Genomic DNA, 17,650 nt, shown 5'->3' with positions numbered 1-17,650 from the left:
TCCTGATATTATCCACGGACTTTATTTTTTTGAATTTTTTTTCAGGGAACATTTAATTTTGTACTGTTGAAACACTAATTGGTTCACAATGGGAAAACCAGCTCTACACATTTGTATTTTCTAGGGAGATTGCTAGAGGGACTGCAACAAACAAACATGATATTTCTGTTTGTATGGATGACATTTTATGCTCTTGCCTAAAGAAAAGACTTTGCTTTTCCCCGAAACAATTTTTACTCTGATTTTCTCGGTCCATTGCATACGAATTCCACACCAGTTTGTCCAAAAGACTGGATGAAACGGGAAATATCCGGTTTTGTTTTGGCTAACTCCATCCCAGATATTGCTACAGCCTCTGTGTTTGTGTTTTCTGGATATTACGATGGACTTCATTGTTTTGAATGTTTTCTATCGGGGAACATTTTATTTTGTGCTTGGAAACACTAATTGGTTCCACATGGAGACACCAGATCTACATATTCGTATTTTCTAGGGAGAAAGCTAGAGGAACTGCGGCAAACAAACATGGTATATCTGTTTGTATAGATGACATTTTATGCTCTTGCCTAACGAAAAGACTTTGCCTTTCTCCAAAACGATTTGTACTGTGATTTTCTCGGTCCATTGCATACGAATTCCACACCAGCTTGTCCGGATATGACTGGATGAAACCAGAAATATCCGGCTGTGTTTTGGGTAACTCAATCCCAGATATTGTTACCGCCTCTATGTTTGTGTTTTCTGGATATTATCGATGGACTTATTGATTTGAATGTTTTTATCAGGGAACATTTAAATTTCTACCATTGAAACACTAATTGTTTCCACATGGAGATACCAGCTCTACACTTTCTTATTTTCTAGGGAGAAAGCTAGAGGAACTGCGGCAAACAAATATGATATTTCTGTTTGTATAGATGACATTTTATGCACTTGCCTTTCGAAAAGACTTTGCTGTTCTCCAAAACCATTTTATTGTGATTTTCTCGGTCCATTGCATACGAATTCCACACCAGTTTGTCCGGATATGACTGGATGACACCAGATATATCTGGTTTTGTTTTTGCTAACTCAATTCCAGATATTGCCTCATCCTCTGTTTGTGCATTCCTGATATTATCTATGGACTTTATTGTTTTGAATGTTTTTTATCAGGGAACATTTAATTTTGTACCATTGAAGCACTAATTGTTTCCACATGGAGACACCAGCTCTACACATTCGTATTTTCTAGGGAGAAAACTAGAGGAACTGCGGAAAACAAACATGATATTTCTGCATGTATAGATGGCATTTTATGCACTTGCCTAAAGAAAAGACTGTCCTTTTCTCCAAAACCATTTTTACTGTGGTTTTCTCGGTCCATTGCATATGAATTCCACACCAGTTTGTCCGAATATGAATGGATGAAAGCAGAAATATCTGGTTGTGTTTTGGCTAACCCAATCCGAAATATTTTGAAAGCCTATGTGTTTGTGTTTTCTCGATATTATCGATGTTCTATATTGTTTTGAATGTTTCTATCAGGGAACATTTAATTTTGTACCGTTGAAACACTAATTGGTTCACAATGGGAAAACCAGCTCTACACATTTGTATTTTCTAGGGAGATTGCTAGAGGAACTGCGGCAAACAAACATGATATTTTTGTTTGTATAGATGACATTTTATGCTCTTGCCTAAAGAAAAGACTTTGCTTTTCCCCAAAACAATTTTTACTCTGATTTTCTCGGTCCATTGCATACGAATTCCACACCAGTTTGTCCAAAAAACTGGATGAAACTGGAAATATCCGGTTTTGTTTTGTCTAACTCAATCCCAGATATTGCTACATCCTCAGTGTTTGTGTATTCCTGATATTATCCACGGACTTTATTTTTTTGAATTTTTTTTCAGGGAACATTTAATTTTGTGCTTGGAAACACTAATTGGTTCCACATGGGGACACCATATCTACATATTCGTATTTTCTAGGGAGAAAGCTAGAGGAACTGCGTCAAACAAACATGGTATTTCTGTTTGTATAGATGACATTTTATGCTCTTGCCTAAGGAAAAGACTTTGCCTTTCTCCAAAACGATTTGTACTGTGATTTTCTCGGTCCATTGCATACGAATTCCACACCAGTTTGTCCGAATATGACTGGATGAAACCAGAAATATCCAGCTGTGTTTTGGCTAACTCAATCCCAGATATTGTTACTGCCTCTGTGTTTGTGTTTTCTGGATATTATCGATGGACTTTATTTGCCACGCCCAAAGCTGTGATTCCAGCGTAGCAAAATGTTGTTGTGTTTGTGGTCTAAGCTTGGAGGGTTGGAGTGTGAGCTCTGTGGAGTGGAGCCTCGGGTGGTTCCTGTGCAGTCCGCGGTTGTGATGACCCCCGACTCACATAAAATGAGCTGGAGACGTGCTTGCTGGTGGCTGCTGAAGCAGTGTGTTTCTGCAATTGTAGTGATCTTGATATGCATCATCTACCTGCTTTGTTTGCACTTTGTAGTTTCGCCACATAGTAAAGGAATAGCATAGCATGATCAGAACACAGAAAATCAGATTGAGAAAATCAACATTTCTAACATTGATGTTTCACAAGACTTGGTAAAGAATATCACGGACTTTGGTCCTCCAGTAGTTAGGGCAATGTTTGAGGCACTATTACAGTTAAATGAGAATAGTACATTGGGTTCTTTCCTAGGTGAAGTGGAACAACAGGAATTGTTAATAGAAACTTCAGTAACCCCAGAAGAAATTAGGCTTGAAAGGCTTATTGGAAATGAGCACTCGAACCCTAATCAAAAGTAAAAACAACTATTAGATAAAATTCCCAACCGCTCCCTGCCGGGAGGTTATGAGCAATACTTACTGAACGGCAGATGGTGGACACGTCCACGTTGGACCCCTTCAGCTAATTTAGAACTATTAGATTATATGGGATCTTATGATGAATGGGGATTTCGCTGGGTGAATCATGATGGGAAAAGACAGAGATGGGATAAGAGAGCAGGGGGCTGGAAGGAATACATTAAAAACAGCTTGAATGGTCTTTGGGACTTAGGTCAATACCTGTTCAGCAAGTTTCCTTTGTCTTTGGGTCCCACAATAGAAGTTAACCAGTAACCTCGCCTTCACCTTTCGTTCTTAAAAAAAAAATCTTGGCAAATGGAACCACAACATTTCCACTGTGTGTCCACATTGTTCCAGTGAACTCTGCATAACCTTGCTAAGTTTCTGTAATTTGTTAATGATTCTTGCCCCCTAGAATTGTCTGTAATAGTATAAAAATTGCAAGCTTGTTCTAGAATAAACGCAGCAGCATACTCATACAACTTGAGTGTCTGTCTGTCATTTCCCCCGTCGATCCTTGCTCTCCTGGACACCTTCACCCTTGTTCTCCCTCGGTCTGGGGTCTCCGGTGGAGCCGGTCCACGGCAGGTGGCGCCCGAAGAGGGACCTGAAGGACAGGTAATCTTTCTCTCTCTTTCCTTTTCCTCAGAGCAAGGACGACTCTTACCAGGGGACTGCAGCCCCGCCAGTAAAGGCTCACTGGTTAAGTGTAAGTAATTTGTAAAAAGGGGAAATCATGGGGCAATCCCTAGATAAGAATGAAAAAATGTTGGTGGTTATGTTACAAAAAATGCTGACTAAATCCGGTTTTCCTGTCTCAGTCAAAGCTGTAGAGACTTTTACTTCATTCCTTAGAAGAGTGAGTCCTTGGTTTCTGGAGGGAGGCTCGTTAACCTTAGAAGATTGGAAGAAGGTTGGTAAAGAAATGCGTAGATATGTACAAAATCAAGGAGAAAATACCCTCCCCCCGCAAGCATATCAGTTGTGGTATCAAATTAGGGAACTTTTGGCAGAAACAACCCCATTTGAAGGCTTGTGCCGTGAAACAGCGTCAGACACAGGAGAAAATGACGGTTATGAAGTACTGGACTGCGGTCCTGGTGGTCCCAGGGAATGTACTCCCTTAATGGCCTCTGCGCCTCCTATGGTTTACAATGCTATTAAGAAAGAAAAGAACGATGATGATGATATGGATACCATAGACTGGGATGTATTAGAAGATGAACAAAGAGAGGAGGATGAGGAGGACGACTTTAGAGATCACCGTCGTTTTCCTCCTGGTCCTCCCCTGCCAAAGCCTAGGAAGGCGCCTGTCCCTAAGCCTCGTAAACGCTGGGATCCTTTGCCCCCAGTACCTGTGGGCTTCAGGGGTGCAGTAGCAGAAGCACGAGAAGCTGGGGACTTGGGTCTCTGTGCCTTCCCCGTCAAGGTTTCCTCTGATGATGATGAGGAGCCTGCTTGGGAACCTTTGCCATTAAAAACTCTCAAAGAATTACAAAGTGCGGTAAAATCTAGTGGCCCTACTGCCCCTTATACTTTGCAAATTGTAGATATGATTGCCAGCCTTTGGTTGACGCCATATGATTGGATGCAAACTGCAAAGGCTACCCTCAGCCCAGGAGATTTTATTCTCTGGAGAACTGAATATCAAGATAGAAGTAATTTGACTGTTTCTCAACAAAGTAAAAAGAGAGGGCCCAAGCCCACAATGGCTATGCTTATGGGGACAGGGGATTATACTACTGCACCAAAACAGGCTAAAATTCCAAAAGATATATTGGCATTAATCACAGCCAATGCCGTGTAGGCATGGCGTACACTGCCCCCTACAGGAACCAAACCAGGTACTTTAGCAGGACTCAAACAAGGAACTGAGGAACCTTATCAGGACTTCATATCTAGATTGGAGGAGGCTGTTACCAGGATGTTGCCTCCATCAGAGGGAACTGATATGCTTTTAAAACAATTGGCTTGGGAGAATGCTAACCCTTTATGTCAGGATTTGATTCGGCCTATAAGGAAGAAAGGGACCATACAGGATTATGTTAAAGCATGCTTGGATGCCTCACCAGTTATAGTCCAGGGTATGGCCTATGCTGCAGCCATGAAAGGGCAAAAGTTTAGTGCGTATGTCAAGAAAACATATGGAGGAGGCGCGAAATCATCATCCATGGATGTTTGCTATAGCTGTGGCCAGCCCGGTCACATGCAGAGGGAATGCAAACACCCAAAAGAAGGGTCAAAAAAGCAAGGACCACCAGGCTTATGTCCTCGGTCTAAGAAAGGAAAGCATTGGAAGAATGAGTGTAAGTCTAAATTTCATAAGGATGGGACTCCTTTAGATAAGGAAAAGGATAAAGATAAGGAAGAAACAAAAAACTAGATGAGGGGTGGTCTCCTAGCCCCACTCCAAAGGGAGAGGAGTCACCAGGACAGAAACATCAGTTAAATCCGGAAGCACCCGAATTTACAGTGCATGATTTACCTAGGGCCACCCCAGGAAGTGCAGGGTTAGATTTGGCCAGCTCCAAAGATATAATTGTTTCAAAATGGGATGGTGTCACTTTAATTCCAACTAATGTTAAGGGAACTTTGTTGCCTCAAACAGTCGGATTAATTATTGGTCGTAGTTCAAATTATGCAAAAAATTTTGAAGTGCTTCCTGGAGTTTTGGATTCAGACACAGAGGCAGACATAAAAATTATGATTAGGCCGCTGAAAGAGACTATCCAAATACATAAGGGACAAAGAATAGCTCAATTATTGCTACTGCCCTACATAAACTTGCCAAACAGGATTTTACAAGGATCTAGAGGCCGAGGCCAGTTTGGCAGTACAGGTGAGGGCGTGTTTCTTATGCAAGATCTTGGCCAGCGTCCATTTAAAGTAGTCTCCCTCAATGGTAGAAAGTTTAAAGGGCTCCTAGACACCGGAGCAGATAGGACGTGCATTGCTTCCTCTGACTGGCCCTCGGCATGGCCAGTACATCGTACAGGATCTTCATTAATAGGATTGGGTTCCGCTAATGGAGTGTTGCAAAGCTCGGCGATGCTGAAGTGGACATGTGAAGGCAGGGAAGGTTACATTCAACCTTATGTTCTTCCTTCCTTGCCGTTTACCTTGTGGGGGAGAGATCTTTTAGATGCAATGGACGTGAGATTGGTAACGGCTGACAACTTAAATGAACAACATTTTTCATAGGGGCCACTGCCGAAAATCTTTTTGCAGATAAAATTCAGTGGCTGACTCAAGAGCCCGTTTGGGTGAGTCAGTGGCCACTAACAGAGGAAAACATACAGGCTCTTGAGCAGCTCGTGCAAGAACAAGTGAAGAAAGGTCATCTTGTAGAGTCAAAGAGTCCGTGGAATTCCCCGGTCTTTGTTATAAAGAAAAAATCAGGTAAATGGAGGCTTTTGCAAGACCTTAGAGCAGTCAATGCAGTTATGAAAGATATGGGTCCTTTACAGCCTGGGCTTCCTTCTCCGGTGGCAGTCCCTAAGGGGTGGAAAGTTATAGTCATAGATTTACAAGATTGTTTTTTCACTATAAAATTAGATCCGGCAGACTGTGAGCATTTCGCTTTCAGTGTGCCTTTGTCAAATTTTAAACAACCATATAGACGCTATCAATGGGTTACTTTGCCTCAGGGTATGAAAAATTCTCCTACATTATGTCAAAAATTTGTAGACAAAGCTATGCAAGTAGTTAGAACAAAATATGCCACGGCATATATAATTCATTATATGGATGATATTTTATTAGCTCATCAGGATCCACAAGTTTTAGAGGCATTGTTGTTTGATACAATTCAAGCTTTGACTGTTCATGGACTTGTAATAGCTCCGGATAAAGTTCAAAGAGATAGGCCTTTAAATTATCTCGGACAACTTATTAAAGATGATTATATTGTTTCACAGAAAATTACAATTAGAAGGGACAGGCTAAAAACTTTAAATGATTATCAGAAATTACTAGGAGATATTAATTGGCTGAGGCCACATTTAAAGATTACTACAGGAGAATTGAGTCCTCTGTATTCCATTCTTCATGGGGACTCAAACCCAAAATCGATTAGGACTTTGACACCAGAAGCTTTGAAAGCACTACAGTTAGTAGAGGAAGCATTGTCAAAAGCAAGAGTGCATCAAGTGAACTATGTTGCCCCCTGGTGTCTGTTAATTTTTTCTACAGCTTATACTCCAACCGCTTGCTTGTGGCAAGAGGGAGTCTTGGAGTGGCTCCATCTGCCCCATACGCAGGCTAAAATGTTAGCTGATTATCCTTATTTGTGTGCTATGTTAATTATTAAAGGAAGAAATCATTCTAAAGAATTATTTGGTAAAGAGCCACATACCATCGTTACTCCATATAATAAAAATCAAGTGGAGGAATTAATGCAAAATAATGAAGACTGGGTAATTGCATTGCAAAATTATACAGGTCAAATTAAATATCATTATCCAAAACATCCTATAATAGAGTTTGCTAGACATGTGGAATTGGTCTTTCCGGTATGGTTTTCACCTCAACCTTTAGCAGAAGGCCAGAATATTTTCACTGATGGGTCATCATCGGGAAGTGCTGTGGTCTATTCTAAAGAGCATGGTGTTTTTGTGACCAGTGGTGAAAAGACCTCTGCTCAACAAGCGGAGATTAGAGCAGTAATATTGGCTTTTACAAAATTTCCACAACCATTTAACCTTTATTCAGACTCTAAGTACGTGGTAAATTTATTTCCGGCTTTGGAGACAGCTCTCTTATCAGGTAAGTCATCAATTTTACAGCTATTACAGCAGTTACAAAAATTAATTAGGGAAAGAACAGCAAAATTTTATATAGGTCATATAAGAGGCCATAGCAAGTTACCTGGGCCTCTTGCAGAAGGCAATGCTATTGCAGATATGCACACTCAACCTATCGTGGCTACTGTTCAGGAGGCAGTAGAAAGCCATAAAATTCATCATCAGAACGCTGCCTCCCTGCGTAAAATGTTTTCTATCACTAGAGAACAGGCAAGGCAAATAGTCAAACAATGTACTCATTGTCCATCGGCATATCATCCTCCCAAAATGGGTGTAAATCCCCGTGGTCTCAAAGCTAATGTAATTTGGCAAATGGATGTGACTCACATATCCTCTTTTGGTAAATTAGGCTATGTACATGTAACTGTAGACACTTTCTCTCATTTTGTGCATGCTTCTGCAAGAACTGGAGAAGCGGTAAAAGATGTTATTCAACATTTAATACAATGTTTCCAAATTATGGGTATTCCTTCACAAATAAAAACTGATAATGGTCCTGCTTATATTTCTAAAGCCTTTGCAAATTTTTGTACACAATGGCACATAACTCATATTACAGGTATCCCTTATAATCCTCAAGGTCAAGCAATAATTGAACGAGCTCATCAAACATTAAAATTACAGTTGGAACGTCTTCAAAGTGCTAATGGATATTTTTCTCCGCATCATTTATTGTCACATTCTTTATTTGTGTTAAATCATTTGAATACGGATGAAAAAGGTCTGACAGCAGCCTTGAGACATTGGGACAGGGAAGTTTATAAAACTCCCCTGCCTAAAGTTCTTTGGAAGGACTTATTAACAGGAACTTGGAAAGGCCCGGATATACTAATCACCTCGGGACGAGGCTATGCTTGTGTCTTCCCACAGGATGCCGAATCCCCCATCTGGATACCAGACAGGCTCATCAGGGAACCCCCCGGAGCGACGCCATCTCTCACGCCGCTGGAAGAAGCAAAAGAGACGCATGCATCATCAGATGAGGAGACTGGAGATGACCCAGCAGTGGCAGAAGATCACGTGGATGATGATTAGGCATCTGGCTCGAGAAGTAAAGGATTTACTGGCTCGGGAGGGGAAACCCCATACTACGTCTTACTTGTTTTTGGCTTTTCTTGCATTAGTCAGTACTCCAAAAATTGCCTGTGTTCCTTATTGGGCTTATGTGCCTAATCCTCCTATTGTACAACCTATTGGGTGGTTAGACAGGGCGCCCGTGAAAGTGTTAACTAATGACTCACTGCGGTTAGGTGGTGTACAGGACTCTGATGCAAGGGTTTCCTCCTCCTCTGTAATATCTTTTGAGGGGAGAGCAGACTCTGCCGATTTGCCTGACACTGCAGGGACAAGCTCCTGATGGCTGCCTTACCACACGGTATAGAACCTTCCTAACTGATGGTCCAGACCGCGAAAACCCTGGTAAGCGCTGGGTCTGGGAAACTCAAATTCAAACTTTGGGGGCTCCATCCCCAGAATATGCGGATAATTTCACTGACATTCCAGAAAGTGATTTACCGTTGACACCATGTGTTAAAAAGTACCAAAATACGGATAGAACTTGGTTGTCATATCTAACTAAATTTCCAACTTGGCTTTCTTGTGGGTTCTCTACCGCTGCCTGGTATCGGCCTCAGGGGGTAGACATCACTATATGGGATTATTCTAATTCTAATAAAGGAACTAAAGATTATGAAGAATACCTTCAAAGTCATAAAGATGAATTCAATGGTTATACATATGTGGGTTTAGGAGAGCCACTACGACGGTGGTTTTCTCCTGGCTTTGTGGAGCCAACTTGGTTCGCTGTCAAAGGGAACGTGACAAGAAAACATACTGATTTATATCGCTTAGTGGCTGCGGCAAATATGCTGTTAGAAAAACAACCTAATCAAACTGTTTCGCAACCCATAGGTCTTAAGGCTTGTGTAGCTTATCCCAGTGCTATCTTGCTAGCTCAACCAAATGCTGTAAATATTACTAAAGAGGGTCGCTCGTATAAGATTACTTGTGCAACCTGTAAAATGACTAACTGCATTACTTCAGCTGAACCTAAAGATTTTACCACCATGTTGTTGGTGCGTAGACCGCCATTTGTGCTGCTACCCGTTGAACTTGGTGAAAAAGATTGGTATGATAATTCTGCTTTACAGGTGTTAGATTTGCTTAATGGATTATTGCGTCCAAAACACTTTGTTGCTGCTTTGATCTTAGGAATTACTGCTTTAATCACCATATTAACTACATTTGCTATTGCCACAACAGCATTAGTACAAGAAATTCAAACTGCACATTATGTTAATACATTAAATAAGAATATTACAATGGCTTTAATAACGCAAGAAGCAATAGACCAAAAATTAGAGGCAAAAATTAATGTGTTAGAGGAAGCGGTTTTAGCTTTGGGTCACGATATTGCTAATCTGCAAACAATGTATTCTGCTCGTTGTCATAGTAATTTTAAATCAATCTGTGTCACGCCATTACCATACAATGCTTCAGAATCTTGGGGGAAAGTGAAAGCTCATTTACAGGGAGTTTGGCATGACAATAATGTTACACATGATTTGGATGCTTTGCAAAAGGAGATAGCTGTTGTTAGTCAGTCTAGATTGCAATTAGGAGATTTAGAGGGTATAGCTAGTAGCTTGGAATCAGGGATAAGAAATCTGAACCCCATTACCTAGAAGAACTACCTCATATATATAGGGATTGTGGCATTAGTAGTTTTGCTGATCATTATGTTTTTACCAATCATAGTGAAATGTCTTTAAACTCATTGCAGAACGTCCAGCAAGAAGTCTTCAAGCTGCGTCTTAAAAATAAAAATAAAGGAGGAACTGCCACGCCCACAGCTGTGATTCCAGCATAGCAAAATGTTGTTGCGTTTGTGGTCTAAGCTTGGAGGGTCGGGGTGTGAGCTCTGTGGAGCGGAGCCTCGGGTGGTTCCTGTGCAGTCCGCGGTTGTGATGACCCCCGACTCACATAAAATGAGCTGGAGACGTGCTTGCTGGTGGCTGCTGAAGCAGTGTGTTTCTGCAATTGTAGTGATCTTGATATGCATCATCTACCTGCTTTGTTTGCACTTTGTAGTTTCGCCACATAGTAAAGGAATAGCATAGCATGATCAGAACACAGAAAATCAGATTGAGAAAATCAACATTTCTAACATTGATGTTTCACAAGACTTGGTAAAGAATATCACGGACTTTGGTCCTCCAGTAGTTAGGGCAATGTTTGAGGCACTATTACAGTTAAATGAGAATAGTACATTGGGTTCTTTCCTAGGTGAAGTGGAACAACAGGAATTGTTAATAGAAACTTCAGTAACCCCAGAAGAAATTAGGCTTGAAAGGCTTATTGGAAATGAGCACTCGAACCCTAATCAAAAGTAAAAACAACTATTAGATAAAATTCCCAACCGCTCCCTGCCGGGAGGTTATGAGCAATACTTACTGAACGGCAGATGGTGGACACGTCCACGTTGGACCCCTTCAGCTAATTTAGAACTATTAGATTATATGGGATCTTATGATGAATGGGGATTTCGCTGGGTGAATCATGATGGGAAAAGACAGAGATGGGATAAGAGAGCAGGGGGCTGGAAGGAATACATTAAAAACAGCTTGAATGGTCTTTGGGACTTAGGTCAATACCTGTTCAGCAAGTTTCCTTTGTCTTTGGGTCCCACAATAGAAGTTAACCAGTAACCTCGCCTTCACCTTTCGTTCTTAAAAAAAAATCTTGGCAAATGGAACCACAACATTTCCACTGTGTGTCCACATTGTTCCAGTGAACTCTGCATAACCTTGCTAAGTATCTGTAATTTGTTAATGATTCTTGCCCCCTAGAATTGTCTGTAATAGTATAAAAATTGCAAGCTTGTTCTAGAATAAACGCAGCAGCATACTCATACAACTTGAGTGTCTGTCTGTCATTTCCCCCGTCGATCCTCGCTCTCCTGGACACCTTCACCCTTGTTCTCCCTAGGTCTGGGGTCTCCGGTGGAGCCGGTCCGCGGCATTTATTGTTTTCAATGTTTTTATCAGGGAACATTTAATTTTGTACCGTTGAAACACTAGTGGTTTCCACATGGAGACACCAGATCTACACTTTCGTATTTTCTAGGGAGAAAGCTAGAGGAACTGCGGCAAACAAACGTGATATTTCTGTTTGTATAGATGGCATTTTCAGCAGTTGCCTAACGAAAAGACTTTGCTTTTCTTGAAACCATTTTTACTGTGAATTTCTCGGTCCATTGCATACGAATTCCAAACCAGTTTGTCCGTATACGCTGGAGGAAACCGGAATTATCCGGTATTCATTTGGCTAACTCAATCCCAGATATAGCTACAGCCTCTGTGTTTGTGTATTCCTGATATTATCCACGGACTTCATTGTTTTGAATGTTTTTTTTCAGGGAACATTTAATTTTGTGCTGTGAAACACTAATTGGTTCATCATGGGGACACCAGCTCTACACATTCGTATTTTCTAGGGAGAAAGCTAGAGGAACTATGGCAAACAAACATGATATTTCTGTTTGTATAGATGACATTTTATGCACTTGACTAACGAAAAGACTTTGCTTTTCTCCAAAACCATTTTTACTGTGATTTTCCGGTCCATTGCTTACGAATTCTACACCAGTTTGTCCGGATATGACTGGATGAAACCAGAAATATCCGGTTTTGTTTTGGCTAACTCCATCCCAGATATTGCTACAGCCTCTGTGTTTGTGTATTCCTGATATTATCCACAGAACTTATTGTTTTGAATGTTTTTTATCAGGGAACATTTAATTTTCTGCTTGGAAACACTAATTGGATCCACATGGAGACACCAGCTCTACACATTCGTATTTTCTAGGGAGAAAGCCAGAGGAACTGCGGCAAACAAACATGGTATATCTGTTTGTATAGATGACATTTTATGCTCTTGCCTAACGAAAAGACTTTGCCTTTCTCCAAAACGATTTGTACTGTGATTTTCTCGGTCCATTGCATACGAATTCCACACGAGATTGTCCGGATATGACTGGATGAAACCAGAAATATCCGGCTTTGTTTTGGCTAACTCAATCTGAAATATTGCTACATCCTCTGTTTGTGCATTCCTGATATTATCTATGGACTTTATTGTTTTGAATGTTTTTTATCAGGGAACATTTAATTTTGTAATTGGAAACACTAATTGATTCCACGTGGAGACACCAGCTCTACACATTCGTATTTTCTAGGGAGAAAGCTAGAGGAACTGCGGCAAACAAACATGATATTTCTGTTTGTATCGATGACATTTTATGCACTTAGCAAACGAAAAGACTTTGCTTTTCTCCAAAGCTTTTTTTAGTGCGATTTTCTCGGTCCATTGCTTACGAATTCCACACCAGTTTGTCCGGATATGACTGGATGAAAACAGAAATATCTGGTTGTGTTTTGGCTAACTCAATCCGAAATATTGTGAAAGCCTCTGTTGGTGATTTCTGGATATTATCGATGGACTTTATTGTTTTGAATGTTTTTATCAGGGAACATTTAACTTTGTAATTGGAAACACTAATTCATTCATAATCTGAACACCAGCTCTACACATTCGTATTTTCTAGGGAGACAGCTAGAGGAACTGCGGCAAAGAAACATGATATTTCTGTTTGCATAGATGAGATTTTATGCACTTGCCTAACGAAAAGACTTTGCTATTCTCCAAAACCATTTTTACTGTGATTTTCTCAGTCCATTGCATACAAATTCACAATATTATGTCCAGATATGACTGGATGAAAACAGAAATATCAGGTTGTGATTTGGCTAAGTCAATCCGAAATATTTTGAAAGCCTCTGTGTTTGTGTCTTCTGGATATTATCAACGGACTTAATTTTTTGAATGTTTTTTATCGGGGAACATTTTATTTTTAGCTTGGATACAGTAATTCGTTCCACATGGAGACACCAGCTGAACATATTCGTATTTTCTAGGGAGAAAGCTAGAGGAACTGTGGCAAACACATATGATATTTCTGTTTGTATAGATGACATTTTATGCACTTGCCTATCGAAAAGACTTTGCTTTTCTCCAAAAGCATTTTTACTGTGACTTTCTCGGTCCATTGCATACGAATTCCACACCAGTTTACCGGATATGACTGGATGAAAGCAGAAATATCCGGTTTTGTTTTGGGTAACTCAATCCCAGATATTGCTACAGCCTCTGTGTTTGTGTATTCCTGATATTATCCATGGACTTTATTGTTATGAATGTTTTTTTATCAGGGAACATTTTATTTTGAGCTTCGAATCACTAATTGGTTCCATATGGAGACACCAGCTCTAAACATTCGTTTTTCTAGGGAGAAAGCTAGTGGAACTGCGGCAAAGAAACATGATACTTCTGTTTGTATCGATGACATTTTTGCAATTACCTAACGAAAAGACTTTGCTTTTCTCCAAAACCATTTTTACTGTGATTTTTTTAGTTCATTGCATACGAATTCCATACCACTTTTTCCGGATATGACTGGATGAAACCAGAAATATAGGGTTGTGTTTTGGCTAACTCAATCCGAAATATTGTGAAAGCCTCTGTGTTTGTGTTTTCTGGATATTATCAACGGATTTTAGTTGTTTTCTTTTTTTCTTTTATTTATTGAATATAAATTTCCAGTGTACAGCTTATGATTTACAATGGCTTCCCCCTCCCATAAATTCCATCGCACCGCAACCCTCCCCTCTCCCGCTCCTTCTCCCCTTTCATTTGCATCAAGATTTATTTTTAATTCTCTTTATATACAGAAGATCAATTTAGTATATATGAAGTAAACATTTCAACATTTTGCACCCACATAGAAACACAAAGTGAAACATACTGTTTGAGTACTAGTTATAGCATTAAATCACAATGTACAGCACATTAAGCATAGAGATCTCACATGAGGAGCAAGTGCACAGTGGCTCCTGTTGTTGACCCAACAAATTGACACTCTAGTTTATGGCGCCAGTAACCATCCTAGGCTGCCATCATGAGTTGCCAAGGCTATGGAAGCCTTCCAAGTTTACCGACTCTGATCATATTTAGACAAGGTCATAAAAGACAGAGTGAGGATAGTAACCAATGATCCTACGAGTGGCATTTACCAGCTTTGAACAATTGTACAGCATTAAGTGGGGGAGAGGACCATCAGTACACACAGGTTGGGAGTAGAGCCATTGGTGGTAGAGTAGAGGTTATGATTACAAAGGAATGAGGCCCAAGTGCACTAGACAGGGCCTAGAACAAAGGACAGAGTCATTATTAGAGGAGCTAAGAAAGGTGCTGTCTAAGCTACAAGTAATTTTCTGATTGAGAGGGAAACAGAACCTGATAGAAGGGGCTTGATAATAATCTGGTGGGCTTTAGGCCTTGTAAGTTAAGAGGCCCAGACCTATCTATCTCTTCACATGGGGTATATCCTAAGGGAGGTGTGAACCTCCTAGGGGAAGGCCCTCTGTTGACTTTCATTACTTGGCTGGCCTGGAAGGAGCGCTGGGCAGGTAAATGCAGGCGGCATCTCTAACAAGAAATTTACAGTTCTGCCTGCAATGTTGCTGACCCTACTTGACCAAACCCTCAGCTGCAGTGGTCACTTTGGAAGTTGGGCTGAGTGAAGGGCTTTTCAGCTTAGAGCCAATAAGATCTGTGGCTCTGACCTGGGCATCCTTCGACTCCAGGGCAGGTCCATTTTCAGTGATCCAACTCTTGGCAGAGCTACCAGGGCTCTTCACAAGCTGACTTCTGCTGAAGCCCAGGCTTACCACATTGAAAGCCACTGCAGTGGACTGGCCTGTTGGGTCTCCTTGAGGGCAGATCACTGTACAGATCAGCCATTAATAGGCCTGCCACCCATTGCTTCTGATGCCGAGCTTTCTTTTCCTCCTGGTTTGTGTTAAAGCAGACCAGAGCATGCAAGTCAAGGGAGTGCCCAAGTCCCATCTCTAATCTTCTGTGGCCTGAACTACAAGTCTATAGTCACAGGCATGTTCTGCAGTAGTTTTTCTAAGGTAGACAATGCCCATGAGGAAAATTATATTCTCACTTGAAAACTTTCTTTCCCTTTGGTCTGAAAGGGAGGTTTTTTCTACTTACTGTATACTTCGCTGATGGCAAAGTGAATCTACTATGAGATTATTAGTTAAGTTCTTATTTTGGCTATGCTATTACAGAAAACTGTTAGCCATCTCTTTTATAATGTCTAAAGATTCAATTGTGCATCCTACAGATTCCTTTATAATAGAATTAGTTTCCTACCTTGAAGAGAATAGAGAAATGAAAGAACAAGTTGGGCTTAGAATAGAGAAATGAGGGAGCAAGTCCTAGATCGCTTACTGACAATAGCAATATTACATGAATCCTTAGCAAACCGTTTCAACCATTAGATAACAACTTAAGAAAACATTTACCAGAAGGTCCAATGCCTTCTATAAATTTTAAGAATCATGTATTTGAAAACACCTCTTAAATATCTAACATGGTGTAGTTTGTTTAGCCAGTAAACTTAAGCACAACCATCTAAAATGTTTTTAGTTTCTTTCTACCAACAAGTATAAAACATATGATACAGAGATCCAGGTCACACCAATTAAAATGTATCTTTGATGGATTTTAGCTCCTTAAATTTATGGACCATCTTATCTATAAGCCATTTAAAATAAAACTCTTAATAAAATTCCCCCATGTGGACATACAATATGTACACACATATAACGTAGCATAATAGACCAATATAGCAATTTTAATAATAGCTTTTAAAATCTTTAACTCTTTTTCTAGATTGCCAATGGATTTGAATTGCTTTTTGTTTTAGTAACCTCAGTTAACCATACTTTCTCTCAGTTGGTACTGTTAATACATTATTGGCTTCATCTGTTTACAGAGCCATCCCAAAGTACTGAATACAATAAAAGTGGCTGGAAAAAGTCCATAGGAACCTATAGGAGGACAGCTAAACACAGAACCAACAATGCTTTAGTTTTATGAGCAGCACATCATATATAACTATGGATGACAAAAGACTTTAAGTCACCATGTTTAAAATTATAAACTCATCAACCAACAAGAGGCACTTGCTTACTTCACAGTATTTTTGAAAGCACCTGTAGGATTTTACAAGTATTTAACCCTTTAGGCCTCTGGGGCTTTCTCATTAAGATAACTATCATGTCTAGTAACACAAGATCATTAGACTTTTTAATTCTCAAACATTTGTATTAATGGCATTTTCCATTATAGAAACTTAAAGTCTGGTAGCACATCACATCCTGACAGTCCTTCTAATATAATCCAAATAGCCTGCTTAGTTGGTGTCTCTATAAGATGAGAGACATAGGTCCTTCGATTTTTTCAGTTGGGCCCAAACTGGAAAAACCAAAGTCCAGGATTTACTGGAAAGTTTAGAGACCAGATTGTTTGAAACTTTGATTTTTTGAATGCCTGTCAAGAATGCCAAGAAGGCTCAAAATCCAAAATATCTGGTTGAAATAAGATTCCTTAAAATCATGACATAACATAGACCAAATTTGATCATTGTTACAAGGTGACTATTCAAATCTTTGAAAAGAAGCACATATTTAAATAACCCATAGCTCTTAATAAATATTCAGCTGTTTTTGAACAATTAGAATTTAACAGACATCAAGAACACATAATAGATTACTTTAACACATTGCTTTAACAGAGCATCAGAGTTTAATTCTATGTCAAAGAGAAATTGAGCCTCCTGTGATCTTTTGCGGTGAGGTTTCCTTCCTTTACCTTCTTTCATATTGGTGACCTTGTTTCTGTGTTTCCGTGTGTAACACATCGTTAAGCCTCTTTTGGCAGGGCAGGATGAGTGGTAACAAATTCTTTCAGTTTCTGTTTGCTATGAAAAGTCTTAATTTCACCTTCATTCACAAATGAGAGCTTTGCAGGATATAATATTCTGGGCTGGCAGTTTTTCTCTCTTAGTACCTGGGCTATGTCTCGCCATTCCCT

This window comes from Lepus europaeus, unplaced genomic scaffold, assembly GCF_033115175.1.
Source record: "Lepus europaeus isolate LE1 unplaced genomic scaffold, mLepTim1.pri SCAFFOLD_55, whole genome shotgun sequence".
Classification (NCBI taxonomy): domain Eukaryota; kingdom Metazoa; phylum Chordata; class Mammalia; order Lagomorpha; family Leporidae; genus Lepus; species Lepus europaeus.
This window is presented reverse-complemented; position numbering follows the sequence as displayed.